Here is a 14,950-nt window from a genome sequence, read left to right as displayed (position 1 = left end):
GTGATTGATGCCGGAGTGGTTGGTGCCGGAGTGGTTGACGCCGGAGTAGTTGGTGCCGGAGTGGTTGGTGCCGGAGTGGTTGGTGCCGGAGTGTTTGGCGCCGGAGTGGTTGACGCCGGAGTGGTTGGTGCCGGAGTGGTTGATGCCGGAGTGGTTGGTGCCGGAGTGGTTGACGCCGGAGTGGTTGGCGCCGGAGTGGTTGATGCCGGAGTGGTTGGTGCCGGAGTGGTTGATGCCGGAGTGGTTGGTGCCGGAGTGGTTGACGCCGGAGTAGTTTGTGCCGGAGTGGTTGGTGCTGGAGTGGTTGGTGCCGGAATGTTTGGCGCCGGAGTGGTTGGCGCCGGAGTGGTTGGCACCGGAGTGGTTGGCGCCGGATTGGTTGACGCCGGAGTGGTTGATGCCGGAGTGGTTGGTGCCGGAGTGGTTCGCGCCGGAGTGGTTGGTGCCGGAGTGGTTGGCGCCGGATTGGTTGACGCCGGAGTGGTTGATGCCGGAGTGGTTGGTGCCGGAGTGGTTGCCGCCGGAGTGATTGACGCCGGAGTGGTTGATGCCGGAGTGGTTGACACCCGAGTGGTTGACGCCGGAGTGGTTGGCGCCGGTGTGGTTAGCGCTGGAGTGGTTGGCGCCGGAGTGGTTGGCGCCGGAGTGGTTGGCGCCGGAGTGGTTGGCGCCGGAGTGGTTGGTGCGGGAGTGGTTGGCGCCGGAGTGGTTGATGCCGGAGTGGTTGGTGCCGGAGTGGTTGGTGCCGGAGTGGTTGGTGCGGGAGTGGTTGGCGCCGGAGTGGTTGGCGCCGGAGTGGTCGACGCCGCAGTGATTGACGCCGGAGTGGTTGGCGCCGGAGTGGTAGACGCCGGAGTGGTTGGCGCCGGAGTGGTTGGTGCCGGAGTGGTTGACGCCGGAGTGGTTGATGCCGGAGTGGTTGACGCCGGAGTGGTTGGCGCCAGAGTGGTTGGTGCCGGAGTGGTTGGCGCCGGAGTGGTTGGCACCGGAGTGGTTGATGCCGGAGTGGTTGGCGCCGGATTGGTTGACGCCGGAGTGGTTGGCGCCGGAGTGGTTGACGCCGGAGTGGGTAGCGGCGGAGTAGTTGGTGCCGGAGTGGTTGATGCCGAAGTGGTTGGCGCCGGAGTGGTTGGCGCCGGAGTGGTTGGCGCCGGAGTGGTTGGCGCCGGAGTGGTTGGTGCCGGAGTGGTTGACGGCGGAGTGGTTGACGCCGGAGTGGTTGGCGCCGGAGTGGTTGGCGCCGGAGTGGTTGATGCCGGAGTGGTTGATGTCGGAGTGGTTGACGCCGGAGTGGTTGACGCCGGAGTGGTTGACGCCGGAGTGGTTGATGCCAGAGTGGTTGGCGCCAGAGTGGTTGACGCCGGAGTGGTTGATGCCGGAGTGGTTGATGCCGGAGTGGTTGACGCCGGAGTGGTTGATGCCGGAGTGGTTGGTGCCGGAGTGGTTGGTGCCGGAGTGTTTGGCGCCGGAGTGGTTGGCGCCGGAGTGGTTGGCACCGGAGTGGTTGGCGCCGGATTGGTTGACGCCGGAGTGGTTGATGCCGGAGTGGTTGGTGCCGGAGTGGTTGGCGCTGGAGTGGTTGGTGCCGGAGTGGTTGGCGCCGGATTGGTTGACGCCGGAGTGGTTGATGCCGGAGTGGTTGGTGCCGGAGTGGTTGCCGCCGGTGTGATTGACGCCGGAGTGGTTGATGCCGGAGTGGTTGACACCCGAGTGGTTGACGCCGGAGTGGTTGGCGCCGGTGTGGTTAGCGCTGGAGTGGTTGGCGCCGGAGTGGTTGGCGCCGGAGTGGTTGGCGCCGGAGTGGTTGGCGCCGGAGTGGTTGGTGCCGGAATGGTTGGTGCCGGAAAGATTGGCGCCGGAGTGGTTGGCGCCGGAGTGGTCGACGCCGCAGTGATTGACGCCGGAGTGGTTGGCGCCGGAGTGGTTGACGCCGGAGTGGTTGGCGCCGGAGTGGTTGGTGCCGGAGTGGTTGACGCCGGAGTGGTTGATGCCGGAGTGGTTGACGCCGGAGTGGTTGGCGCCGGAGTGGTTGGTGCCGGAGTGGTTGGCGCCGGAGTGGTTGGCACCGGAGTGGTTGGCGCCGGAGTGGTTGACGCCGGAGTGATTGACGCCGGAGTGGTTGGTGCCGGAGTGGTTGGTGCCGGAGTGGTTGGCGCCGGATTGGTTGGCGCCGGAGTGGTTGGTGCCGGAGTGGTTGGTGCCGGAGTGGTTGGCGCCGGATTGGTTGATGCCGGAGTGGTTGATGCCGGAGTGGTTGACGCCGGAGTGGTTGACACCGGAGCGGTTGACGCCGGAGTGGTTGGCGCCGGAGTGGTTGACGCCGGAGTGGTTGACGCCGGAGTGGTTGATGCCGGAGTGGTTGGTGCCGGAGTGGTTGGTGCCGGAGTGGTTGACGCCGGAGTGGTTGACACCGGAGCGGTTGACGCCGGAGTGGTTGGCGCCGGAGTGGTTGACGCCGGAGTGGTTGACGCCGGAGTGGTTGATGCCGGAGTGGTTGGTGCCGGAGTGGTTGGTGCCGGAGTGGTTGGTGCCGGAGTGGTTGACGCCGGAGTGGTTGACGCCTGAGTGGTTGGTGCCGGAGTGGTTGACGCCGGAGTGGTTGGTGCCGGAGTGGTTGGTGCCGGAGTGGTTGACGCCGGAGTGGTTGGTGCCGGAGCGGTTGGCGCCGGAGTGGTTGGTGCCGGAGTGGTTGGTGCCGGAGTGTTTGACGGCGGAGTGGTTGGTGCCGGAGTGGTTGACGCCGAAGTGGTTGACGCCGGAGTGGTTGACGCCGGAGTGGTTGCCGCCGGAGTGATTGGTGCCGGAGTGGTTGACACCGGAGTGGTTGACGCCGGAGTGGTTGACGCCGGAGTGGTTGGTGCCGGAGTGGTTGGTGCCGGAGTGGTTGACGGCGGAGTGGTTGGTGCCGGAGTGGTTGACGCCGGAGTGGTTGGTGCCGGAGTGGTTGACGCCGGAGTGGCTGGTGCCGGAGTGGTTGACGGCGGAGTGCTTGGCACCGGAGTGGTTGGTGCCGGAGTGGTTGGTGCCGGAGTGGTTGACGGTGGAGTGGTTGACGCCGGAGTGGTTGGCGCCGGAGTAGTTGACGCCGGAGTGGTTGGTGCCGGAGTGGTTGATGCCGGAGTGGTTGACGCCGGAGTGGTTGGTGCCGGAGTGGTTGGCGCCGGAGTAGTTGACGCCGGAGTGGTTGGTGCCGGAGTGGTTGATGCCGGGGTGGTTGGTGCCGGAGTGGTTGATGCCGGAGTGGTTGGTGCCGGAGTGGTTGGTGCCGGAGTGGTTGATGCCGGAGTGGTTGACGCCGGAGTGGTTGGTGCCGGAGTGGTTGGTGCCGGAGTGGTTGACGCCGGAGTGGTTGACGCCGGAGTGGTTGGTGCCGGAGTGGTTGATGCCGGAGTGGTTGGTGCCGGAGTGGTTGGCGCCGGAGTAGTTGACGCCGGAGTGGTTGGTGCCGGAGTGGTTGATGCCGGAGTGGTTGACGCCGGAGTGGTTGGTGCCGGAGTGGTTGGTGCCGGAGTGGTTGGTGCCGGAGTGGTTGACGCCGGAGTGGTTGACGCCTGAGTGGTTGGTGCCGGAGTGGTTGACGCCGGAGTGGTTGGTGCCGGAGTGGTTGGTGCCTGAGTGGTTGACGCCGGAGTGGTTGACGCCTGAGTGGTTGGTGCCGGAGTGGTTGATGCCGGAGTGGTTGACGCCGGAGTGGTTGGTGCCGGAGTGGTTGACGCCGGAGTGGTTGGTGCCGGAGTGGTTGGCGCCGGAGTGGTTGGTGCCGGAGTGGTTGGTGCCGGAGTGGTTGACGCCGGTGTAGTTGACGCCGGAGTGGTTGACGCTGGAGTGATTGACGCCGGAGTGGTTGACGCCGGAGTGGTTGACGCTGGAGTGATTGACGCCGGAGTGGTTGACGCCGGAGTGGTTGGTGCCGGAGTGGTTGACGCCGGAGTGGTTGACGCCGGAGTGGTTGGTGCCGGAGTGGTTGACGCAGGAGTGGTTGGTGCCGGAGTGGTTGACGCCGGAGTGGTTGGTGCCGGAGTGGTTGACGCCGGAGTGGTTGATGCCGGAGTGGTTGACGCCGGAGTGGTTGGTGCCGGAGTGGTTGATGCCGGAGTGGTTGGTGCCGGAGTGGTTGGCGCCGGAGTGGTTGGTGCCGGAGTGGTTGGTGCCGGAGTGTTTGACGGCGGAGTGGTTGGTGCCGGAGTGGTTGACGCCGGTTTGGTTGGTGCCGGAGTGGTTGACGCCGGAGTGGTTGACGCCGGAGAGGTTGACGCTGGAGTGATTGACGCCGGAGTGGTTGACGCCGGAGTGGTTGACGCTGGAGTGGTTGATGCCGGAGTGGTTGGTGCCGGAGTGGTTGGCGCCGGAGTGGTTCGTGCCGGAGTGGTTGGTGCCGGAGTGGTTGATGCCGGAGTGGTTGATGCCGGAGTGGTTGACGCCGGAGTGGTTTGCGCCGGAGTGGTTGACGCCGGAGTGGTTGACGCCAGAGTGGTTGGCGCCGGAGTGGTTGACGCCGGAGTGGTTGGCGCCGGAGTGGTTGATGCCTGAGTGGTTGGTGCCGGAGTGATTGATGCCGGAGTGGTTGGTGCCGGAGTGGTTGACGCCGGAGTAGTTGGTGCCGGAGTGGTTGGTGCCGGAGTGGTTGGTGCCGGAGTGTTTGGCGCCGGAGTGGTTGACGCCGGAGTGGTTGGTGCCGGAGTGGTTGATGCCGGAGTGGTTGGTGCCGGAGTGGTTGACGCCGGAGTGGTTGGCGCCGGAGTGGTTGGTGCCGGAGTGGTTGATGCCGGAGTGGTTGGTGCCGGAGTGGTTGATGCCGGAGTGGTTGGTGCCGGAGTGGTTGACGCCGGAGTAGTTGGTGCCGGAGTGGTTGGTGCTGGAGTGGTTGGTGCCGGAATGTTTGGCGCCGGAGTGGTTGGCGCCGGAGTGGTTGGCACCGGAGTGGTTGGCGCCGGATTGGTTGACGCCGGAGTGGTTGATGCCGGAGTGGTTGGTGCCGGAGTGGTTCGCGCCGGAGTGGTTGGTGCCGGAGTGGTTGGCGCCGGATTGGTTGACGCCGGAGTGGTTGATGCCGGAGTGGTTGGTGCCGGAGTGGTTGCCGCCGGAGTGATTGACGCCGGAGTGGTTGATGCCGGAGTGGTTGACACCCGAGTGGTTGACGCCGGAGTGGTTGGCGCCGGTGTGGTTAGCGCTGGAGTGGTTGGCGCCGGAGTGGTTGCCGCCGGAGTGGTTGGCGCCGGAGTGGTTGGCGCCGGAGTGGTTGGTGCGGGAGTGGTTGGCGCCGGAGTGGTTGATGCCGGAGTGGTTGGTGCCGGAGTGGTTGGTGCCGGAGTGGTTGGTGCGGGAGTGGTTGGCGCCGGAGTGGTTGGCGCCGGAGTGGTCGACGCCGCAGTGATTGACGCCGGAGTGGTTGGCGCCGGAGTGGTTGACGCCGGAGTGGTTGGCGCCGGAGTGGTTGGTGCCGGAGTGGTTGACGGCGGAGTGGTTGATGCCGGAGTGGTTGACGCCGGAGTGGTTGGCGCCAGAGTGGTTGGTGCCGGAGTGGTTGGCGCCGGAGTGGTTGGCACCGGAGTGGTTGGCGCCGGAGTGGTTGACGCCGGAGTGATTGACGCCGGAGTGGTTGGTGCCGGTGTGGTTGGTGCCGGAGTGGTTGGCGCCGGATTGGTTGGCGCCGGAGTGGTTGGTGCCGGAGTGGTTGGTGCCGGAGTGGTTGGCGCCGGATTGGTTGACGCCGGAGTGGTTGATGCCGGAGTGGTTGACGGCGGAGTGGTTGACACCGGAGCGGTTGACGCCGGAGTGGTTGGCGCCGGAGTGGTTGACGCCGGAGTGGTTGACGCCGGAGTGTTTGATGCCGGAGTGGTTGGCGCCGGAGTGGTTGACGCCGGAGTGGTTGACGCCGGAGTGGTTGGCGCCGGATTGGTTGACGCCGGAGTGGTTGGCGCCGGAGTGGTTGACGCCGGAGTGGGTAGCGGCGGAGTAGTTGGTGCCGGAGTGGTTGATGCCGAAGTGGTTGGCGCCGGAGTGGTTGGCGCCGGAGTGGTTGGCGCCGGAGTGGTTGGCGCCGGAGTGGTTGGCGCCGGAGTGGTTGGTGCCGGAGTGGTTGACGCCGGAGTGGTTGACGCCGGAGTGGTTGGCGCCGGAGTGGTTGGCGCCGGAGTGGTTGATGCCGGAGTGGTTGATGTCGGAGTGGTTGACGCCGGAGTGGTTGGTGCCGGAGTGTTTGGCGCCGGAGTGGTTGGCGCCGGAGTGGTTGGCACCGGAGTGGTTGGCGCCGGATTGGTTGACGCCGGAGTGGTTGATGCCGGAGTGGTTGGTGCCGGAGTGGTTGGCGCTGCAGTGGTTGGTGCCGGAGTGGTTGGCGCCGGATTGGTTGACGCCGGAGTGGTTGATGCCGGAGTGGTTGGTGCCGGAGTGGTTGCCGCCGGAGTGATTGACGCCGGAGTGGTTGATGCCGGAGTGGTTGACACCCGAGTGGTTGACGCCGGAGTGGTTGGCGCCGGTGTGGTTAGCGCTGGAGTGGTTGGCGCCGGAGTGGTTGGCGCCGGAGTGGTTGGCGCCGGAGTGGTTGGCGCCGGAGTGGTTGGTGCCGGAATGGTTGGTGCCGGAAAGATTGGCGCCGGAGTGGTTGGCGCCGGAGTGGTCGACGCCGCAGTGATTGACGCCGGAGTGGTTGGCGCCGGAGTGGTTGACGCCGGAGTGGTTGGCGCCGGAGTGGTTGGTGCCGGAGTGGTTGACGCCGGAGTGGTTGATGCCGGAGTGGTTGACGCCGGAGTGGTTGGCGCCGGAGTGGTTGGTGCCGGAGTGGTTGGCGCCGGAGTGGTTGGCACCGGAGTGGTTGGCGCCGGAGTGGTTGACGCCGGAGTGATTGACGCCGGAGTGGTTGGTGCCGGAGTGGTTGGTGCCGGAGTGGTTGGCGCCGGATTGGTTGGCGCCGGAGTGGTTGGTGCCGGAGTGGTTGGTGCCGGAGTGGTTGGCGCCGGATTGGTTGATGCCGGAGTGGTTGATGCCGGAGTGGTTGACGCCGGAGTGGTTGACACCGGAGCGGTTGACGCCGGAGTGGTTGGCGCCGGAGTGGTTGACGCCGGAGTGGTTGACGCCGGAGTGGTTGATGCCGGAGTGGTTGGTGCCGGAGTGGTTGGTGCCGGAGTGGTTGACGCCGGAGTGGTTGACACCGGAGCGGTTGACGCCGGAGCGGTTGACGCCGGAGTGGTTGACGCCGGAGTGGTTGATGCCGGAGTGGTTGGTGCCGGAGTGGTTGGTGCCGGAGTGGTTGGTGCCGGAGTGGTTGACGCCGGAGTGGTTGACGCCTGAGTGGTTGGTGCCGGAGTGGTTGACGCCGGAGTGGTTGGTGCCGGAGTGGTTGGTGCCGGAGTGGTTGACGCCGGAGTGGTTGGTGCCGGAGCGGTTGGCGCCGGAGTGGTTGGTGCCGGAGTGGTTGGTGCCGGCGTGTTTGACGGCGGAGTGGTTAGTGCCGGAGTGGTTGACGCCGGATTGGTTGGTGCCGGAGTGGTTGACGCCGGTGTAGTTGACGCCGGACTGGTTGACGCCGGAGTGGTTGACGCTGGAGTGATTGACGCCGGAGTGGTTGACGCCGGAGTGGTTGACGCTGGAGTGGTTGATGCCTGAGTGGTTGGTGCCGGAGTGGTTGATGCCGGAGTGGTTGGTGCCGGAGTGGTTGATGCCGGAGTGGTTGACGCCGGAGTGGTTGACGCCGGAGTGGTTGGTGCGGGAGTGGTTGGCGCCGGAGTGGTTGATGCCGGAGTGGTTGGTGCCGGAGTGGTTGATGCCGGAGTGGTTGACGCCGGAGTGGTTGGCGCCGGAGTGGTTGATGCCGGAGTGGTTGACGCCGGAGTGGTTGGCGCCGGAGTGGTTGGCGCCGGAGTGGTTGGCGCCGGAGTGGTTGGCGCTGGAGTGATTGGTGCCGGAGTGGTTGGTGCCGGAGTGGTTGGCGCCGGAGTGGTTGGCACCGAAGTGGTTGGCGCCGGAGTGGTTGACGCCGGAGTGGTTGATGCCGGAGTGGTTCGTGCCGGAGTGGTTGGCGCCGGAGTGGTTGATGCCGGAGTGGTTGATGCCGGAGTGGTTGACGCCGGAGTGGTTGGTGCCGGAGTGGTTGGCGCCGGAGTGGTTGACGCCGGAGTGGTTGGTGCCGGAGTGGTTGGCGCCGGAGTGGTTGGCGCCGGAGTGGTTGGTGCCGGAGTGGTTGATGCCGGAGTGGTTGACGCCGGAGTGGTTGGTGCCGGAGTGGTTGACGCCGAAGTGGTTGACGCCGGAGTGGTTGACGCCGGAGTGGTTGCCGCCGGAGTGATTGGTGCCGGAGTGGTTGACACCGGAGTGGTTGACGCCGGAGTGGTTGACGCCGGAGTGGTTGGTGCCGGAGTGGTTGGTGCCGGAGTGGTTGACGCCGGAGTGGTTGGTGCCGGAGTGGTTGACGCCGGAGTGGTTGGTGCCGGAGTGGTTGACGCCGGAGTGGCTGGTGCCGGAGTGGTTGACGCCGGAGTGGTTGGCACCGGAGTGGTTGGTGCCGGAGTGGTTGGTGCCGGAGTGGTTGACGGTGGAGTGGTTGACGCCGGAGTGGTTGGCGCCGGAGTAGTTGACGCCGGAGTGGTTGGTGCCGGAGTGGTTGATGCCGGAGTGGTTGACGCCGGAGTAGTTGGTGCCGGAGTGGTTGGCGCCGGAGTAGTTGACGCCGGAGTGGTTGGTGCCGGAGTGGTTGATGCCGGGGTGGTTGGTGCTGGAGTGGTTGATGCCGGAGTGGTTGGTGCCGGAGTGGTTGGTGCCGCAGTGGTTGATGCCGGAGTGGTTGACGCCGGAGTGGTTGGTGCCGGAGTGGTTGGTGCCGGAGTGGTTGACGCCGGAGTGGTTGACGCCGGAGTGGTTGGTGCCGGAGTGGTTGATGCCGGAGTGGTTGGTGCCGGAGTGGTTGGCGCCGGAGTAGTTGACGCCGGAGTGGTTGGTGCCGGAGTGGTTGATGCCGGAGTGGTTGACGCCGGAGTGGTTGGTGCCGGAGTGGTTGGTGCCGGAGTGGTTGGTGCCGGAGTGGTTGACGCCGGAGTGGTTGACGCCTGAGTGGTTGGTGCCGGAGTGGTTGACGCCGGAGTGGTTGGTGCCGGAGTGGTTGGTGCCTGAGTGGTTGACGCCGGAGTGGTTGACGCCTGAGTGGTTGGTGCCGGAGTGGTTGATGCCGGAGTGGTTGACGCCGGAGTGGTTGGTGCCGGAGTGGTTGACGCCGGAGTGGTTGGTGCTGGAGTGGTTGGCGCCGGAGTGGTTGGTGCCGGAGTGGTTGGTGCCGGAGTGTTTGACGGTGGAGTGGTTGGTGCCGGAGTGGTTGCCGCCGGAGTGGTTGGCGCCGGAGTGGTTGGCGCCGGAGTGGTTGGTGCGGGAGTGGTTGGCGCCGGAGTGGTTGATGCCGGAGTGGTTGGTGCCGGAGTGGTTGGTGCCGGAGTGGTTGGTGCGGGAGTGGTTGGCGCCGGAGTGGTTGGCGCCGGAGTGGTCGACGCCGCAGTGATTGACGCCGGAGTGGTTGGCGCCGGAGTGGTTGACGCCGGAGTGGTTGGCGCCGGAGTGGTTGGTGCCGGAGTGGTTGACGCCGGAGTGGTTGATGCCGGAGTGGTTGACGCCGGAGTGGTTGGCGCCAGAGTGGTTGGTGCCGGAGTGGTTGGCGCCGGAGTGGTTGGCACCGGAGTGGTTGGCGCCGGAGTGGTTGACGCCGGAGTGATTGACGCCGGAGTGGTTGGTGCCGGTGTGGTTGGTGCCGGAGTGGTTGGCGCCGGATTGGTTGGCGCCGGAGTGGTTGGTGCCGGAGTGGTTGGTGCCGGAGTGGTTGGCGCCGGATTGGTTGACGCCGGAGTGGTTGATGCCGGAGTGGTTGACGCCGGAGTGGTTGACACCGGAGCGGTTGACGCCGGAGTGGTTGGCGCCGGAGTGGTTGACGCCGGAGTGGTTGACGCCGGAGTGTTTGATGCCGGAGTGGTTGGCGCCGGAGTGGTTGACGCCGGAGTGGTTGACGCCGGAGTGGTTTGCGCCGGATTGGTTGACGCCGGAGTGGTTGGCGCCGGAGTGGTTGACGCCGGAGTGGGTAGCGGCGGAGTAGTTGGTGCCGGAGTGGTTGATGCCGAAGTGGTTGGCGCCGGAGTGGTTGGCGCCGGAGTGGTTGGCGCCGGAGTGGTTGGCGCCGGAGTGGTTGGCGCCGGAGTGGTTGGTGCCGGAGTGGTTGACGCCGGAGTGGTTGACGCCGGAGTGGTTGGCGCCGGAGTGGTTGTCGCCGGAGTGGTTGATGCCGGAGTGGTTGATGTCGGAGTGGTTGACGCCGGAGTGGTTGGTGCCGGAGTGTTTGGCGCCGGAGTGGTTGGCGCCGGAGTGGTTGGCACCGGAGTGGTTGGCGCCGGATTGGTTGACGCCGGAGTGGTTGATGCCGGAGTGGTTGGTGCCGGAGTGGTTGGCGCTGGAGTGGTTGGTGCCGGAGTGGTTGGCGCCGGATTGGTTGACGCCGGAGTGGTTGATGCCGGAGTGGTTGGTGCCGGAGTGGTTGCCGCCGGAGTGATTGACGCCGGAGTGGTTGATGCCGGAGTGGTTGACACCCGAGTGGTTGACGTCGGAGTGGTTGGCGCCGGTGTGGTTAGCGCTGGAGTGGTTGGCGCCGGAGTGGTTGGCGCCGGAGTGGTTGGCGCCGGAGTGGTTGGCGCCGGAGTGGTCGACGCCGCAGTGATTGACGCCGGAGTGGTTGGCGCCGGAGTGGTTGACGCCGGAGTGGTTGGCGCCGGAGTGGTTGACGCCGGAGTGGTTGATGCCGGAGTGGTTGACGCCGGAGTGGTTGGCGCCGGAGTGGTTGGTGCCGGAGTGGTTGGCGCCGGAGTGGTTGGCACCGGAGTGGTTGGCGCCGGAGTGGTTGACGCCGGAGTGATTGACGCCGGAGTGGTTGGTGCCGGAGTGGTTGGTGCCGGAGTGGTTGGCGCCGGATTGGTTGGCGCCGGAGTGGTTGGTGCCGGAGTGGTTGGTGCCGGAGTGGTTGGCGCCGGATTGGTTGATGCCGGAGTGGTTGATGCCGGAGTGGTTGACGCCGGAGTGGTTGACACCGGAGCGGTTGACGCCGGAGTGGTTGGCGCCGGAGTGGTTGACGCCGGAGTGGTTGACGCCGGAGTGGTTGATGCCGGAGTGGTTGGTGCCGGAGTGGTTGGTGCCGGAGTGGTTGACGCCGGAGTGGTTGACACCGGAGCGGTTGACGCCGGAGCGGTTGGCGCCGGAGTGGTTGACGCCGGAGTGGTTGACGCCGGAGTGGTTGATGCCGGAGTGGTTGGTGCCGGAGTGGTTGGTGCCGGAGTGGTTGGTGCCGGAGTGGTTGACGCCGGAGTGGTTGACGCCTGAGTGGTTGGTGCCGGAGTGGTTGACGCCGGAGTGGTTGGTGCCGGAGTGGTTGGTGCCGGAGTGGTTGACGCCGGAGTGGTTGGTGCCGGAGCGGTTGGCGCCGGAGTGGTTGGTGCCGGAGTGGTTGGTGCCGGAGTGTTTGACGGCGGAGTGGTTGGTGCCGGAGTGGTTGACGCCGGATTGGTTGGTGCCGGAGTGGTTGACGCCGGTGTAGTTGACGCCGGACTGGTTGACGCCGGAGTGGTTGACGCTGGAGTGATTGACGCCGGAGTGGTTGACGGCGGAGTGGTTGACGCTGGAGTGGTTGATGCCTGAGTGGTTGGTGCCGGAGTGGTTGATGCCGGAGTGGTTGGTGCCGGAGTGGTTGATGCCGGAGTGGTTGACGCCGGAGTGGTTGACGCCGGAGTGGTTGGTGCGGGAGTGGTTGGCGCCGGAGTGGTTGATGCCGGAGTGGTTGGTGCCGGAGTGGTTGATGCCGGAGTGGTTGACGCCGGAGTGGTTGGCGCCGGAGTGGTTGATGCCGGAGTGGTTGACGCCGGAGTGGTTGGCGCCGGAGTGGTTGGCGCCGGAGTGGTTGGCGCCGGAGTGGTTGGCGCTGGAGTGATTGGTGCCGGAGTGGTTGGTGCCGGAGTGGTTGGCGCCGGAGTGGTTGGCACCGAAGTGGTTGGCGCCGGAGTGGTTGACGCCGGAGTGGTTGATGCCGGAGTGGTTCGTGCCGGAGTGGTTGGCGCCGGAGTGGTTGATGCCGGAGTGGTTGATGCCGGAGTGGTTGACGCCGGAGTGGTTGGTGCCGGAGTGGTTGGCGCCGGAGTGGTTGACGCCGGAGTGGTTGGTGCCGGAGTGGTTGGCGCCGGAGTGGTTGGCGCCGGAGTGGTTGGTGCCGGAGTGGTTGATGCCGGAGTGGTTGACGCCGGAGTGGTTGGTGCCGGAGTGGTTGACGCCGAAGTGGTTGACGCCGGAGTGGTTGACGCCGGAGTGGTTGCCGCCGGAGTGATTGGTGCCGGAGTGGTTGACACCGGAGTGGTTGACGCCGGAGTGGTTGACGCCGGAGTGGTTGGTGCCGGAGTGGTTGGTGCCGGAGTGGTTGACGCCGGAGTGGTTGGTGCCGGAGTGGTTGACGCCGGAGTGGTTGGTGCCGGAGTGGTTGACGCCGGAGTGGCTGGTGCCGGAGTGGTTGACGCCGGAGTGGTTGGCACCGGAGTGGTTGGTGCCGGAGTGGTTGGTGCCGGAGTGGTTGACGGTGGAGTGGTTGACGCCGGAGTGGTTGGCGCCGGAGTAGTTGACGCCGGAGTGGTTGGTGCCGGAGTGGTTGATGCCGGAGTGGTTGACGCCGGAGTAGTTGGTGCCGGAGTGGTTGGCGCCGGAGTAGTTGACGCCGGAGTGGTTGGTGCCGGAGTGGTTGATGCCGGGGTGGTTGGTGCTGGAGTGGTTGATGCCGGAGTGGTTGGTGCCGGAGTGGTTGGTGCCGCAGTGGTTGATGCCGGAGTGGTTGACGCCGGAGTGGTTGGTGCCGGAGTGGTTGGTGCCGGAGTGGTTGACGCCGGAGTGGTTGACGCCGGAGTGGTTGGTGCCGGAGTGGTTGATGCCGGAGTGGTTGGTGCCGGAGTGGTTGGCGCCGGAGTAGTTGACGCCGGAGTGGTTGGTGCCGGAGTGGTTGATGCCGGAGTGGTTGACGCCGGAGTGGTTGGTGCCGGAGTGGTTGGTGCCGGAGTGGTTGGTGCCGGAGTGGTTGACGCCGGAGTGGTTGACGCCTGAGTGGTTGGTGCCGGAGTGGTTGACGCCGGAGTGGTTGGTGCCGGAGTGGTTGGTGCCTGAGTGGTTGACGCCGGAGTGGTTGACGCCTGAGTGGTTGGTGCCGGAGTGGTTGATGCCGGAGTGGTTGACGCCGGAGTGGTTGGTGCCGGAGTGGTTGACGCCGGAGTGGTTGGTGCTGGAGTGGTTGGCGCCGGAGTGGTTGGTGCCGGAGTGGTTGGTGCCGGAGTGTTTGACGGTGGAGTGGTTGGTGCCGGAGTGGTTGACGCTGGATTGGTTGGTGCCGGAGTGGTTGACGCCGGTGTAGTTGACGCCGGAGTGGTTGACGCCGGAGTGGTTGACGCTGGAGTGATTGACGCCGGAGTGGTTGACGCCGGAGTGGTTGGTGCCGGAGTGGTTGACGCCGGAGTGGTTGACGCCGGAGTGGTTGGTGCCGGAGTGGTTGACGCAGGAGTGGTTGGTGCCGGAGTGATTGACGCCGGAGTGGTTGGTGCCGGAGTGGTTGACGCCGGAGTGGTTGACGCCGGAGTGGTTGATGCCGGAGTGGTTGACGCCGGAGTGGTTGGCGCCGGAGTGGTTGACGCCGGAGTGGTTGACGCCGGAGTGATTGGTGCAGGAGTGGTTGACGCCGGAGTGGTTGGCACCGGAGTGGTTGGCGCCGGAGTGCTTGGTGCCGGAGTGGTTGGCGCCGGAGTGGTTGGCGCCGGAGTGGTTGACGCCGGAGTGGTTGGTGCCGGAGTGGTTGGCGCCGGAGTGGTTGACACCGGAGTGGTTGGCGCCGGTGTGGTTAGCGCCGGAGTGGTTGATGCCGGAGTGGCTGGCGCCAGAGTGGTTGGCGCCGGAGTGGTTGACGCCGGAGTGGTTGACGCCGGAGTGGTTGACGCCGGAGTGGTTGACACCGGATTGGTTGGCGCCGGAGTGGTTGCCGCCGGAGTGGTTGGCGCCGGTGTGGTTAGCGCTGGAGTGGTTGGCGCCGGAGTGGTTGGCGCCGGAGTGGTTGGTGCGGGAGTGGTTGGCGCCGGAGTGGTTGATGCCGGAGTGGTTGGTGCGGGAGTGGTTGGTGCCGGAGTGGTTGATGCCGGAGTGGTTGGTGCCGGAGTGGTTGACGGCAGAGTGGTTGGCGCCGGAGTGGTTGATGCCGGAGTGATTGGTGCCGGAGTGGTTGGTGCCGGAGTGGTTGGCGCCGGAGTGGTTGGCACCGAAGTGGTTGGCGCCGGAGTGGTTGACGCCGGAGTGGTTGACGCCGGAGTGGTTGGTGCCGGAGTGGTTGGCGCCGGAGTGGTTGATGCCGGAGTGGTTGATGCCGGAGTGGTTGACGCCGGAGTGGTTGGCACCGGAGTGGTTGATGCCGGAGTGGTTAATGCCGGAGTGGTTGATGCCTGAGTGGTTGGTGCCGGAGTGGTTGGCGCCGGAGTGGTTGACGCCGGAGTGGTTGGCGCCGGAGTGGTTGGCGCCGGAGTGGTTGGTGCCGGAGTGGTTGATGCCGTAGTGGTTGCCGCCGGAGTGGTTGGTGCCGGAGTGGTTGACGCCGAAGTGGTTGACGCCGGAGTGGTTGACGCCGGAGTGGTTGCCGCCGGAGTGATTGGTGCCGGAGTGGTTGACACCGGAGTGGTTGACGCCGGAGTGGTTGACGCCGGAGTGGTTGGTGCCGGAGTGGTTGGTGCCGGAGTGGTTGACGCCGGAGTGGTTGGTGCCGGAGTGGTTGACGCCGGAGTGGTTGGTGCCGGAGTGGTTGACGCCGGAGTGGCTGGTGCCGGAGTGGTTGACGCCGGAGTGGTTGGCGCCGGAGTGGTTGGTGCCGGAGTGGTTGGTGCCGGAGTGGTTGACGGTGGAGTGGTTGACGCCGGAGTGGTTGGTG

This window comes from Scyliorhinus torazame, chromosome 9, assembly GCF_047496885.1.
Source record: "Scyliorhinus torazame isolate Kashiwa2021f chromosome 9, sScyTor2.1, whole genome shotgun sequence".
Lineage (NCBI taxonomy): Eukaryota > Metazoa > Chordata > Chondrichthyes > Carcharhiniformes > Scyliorhinidae > Scyliorhinus > Scyliorhinus torazame.
The sequence above is the reverse complement of the archived record's forward strand: the minus strand, read 5'-3'. Positions refer to the sequence as shown.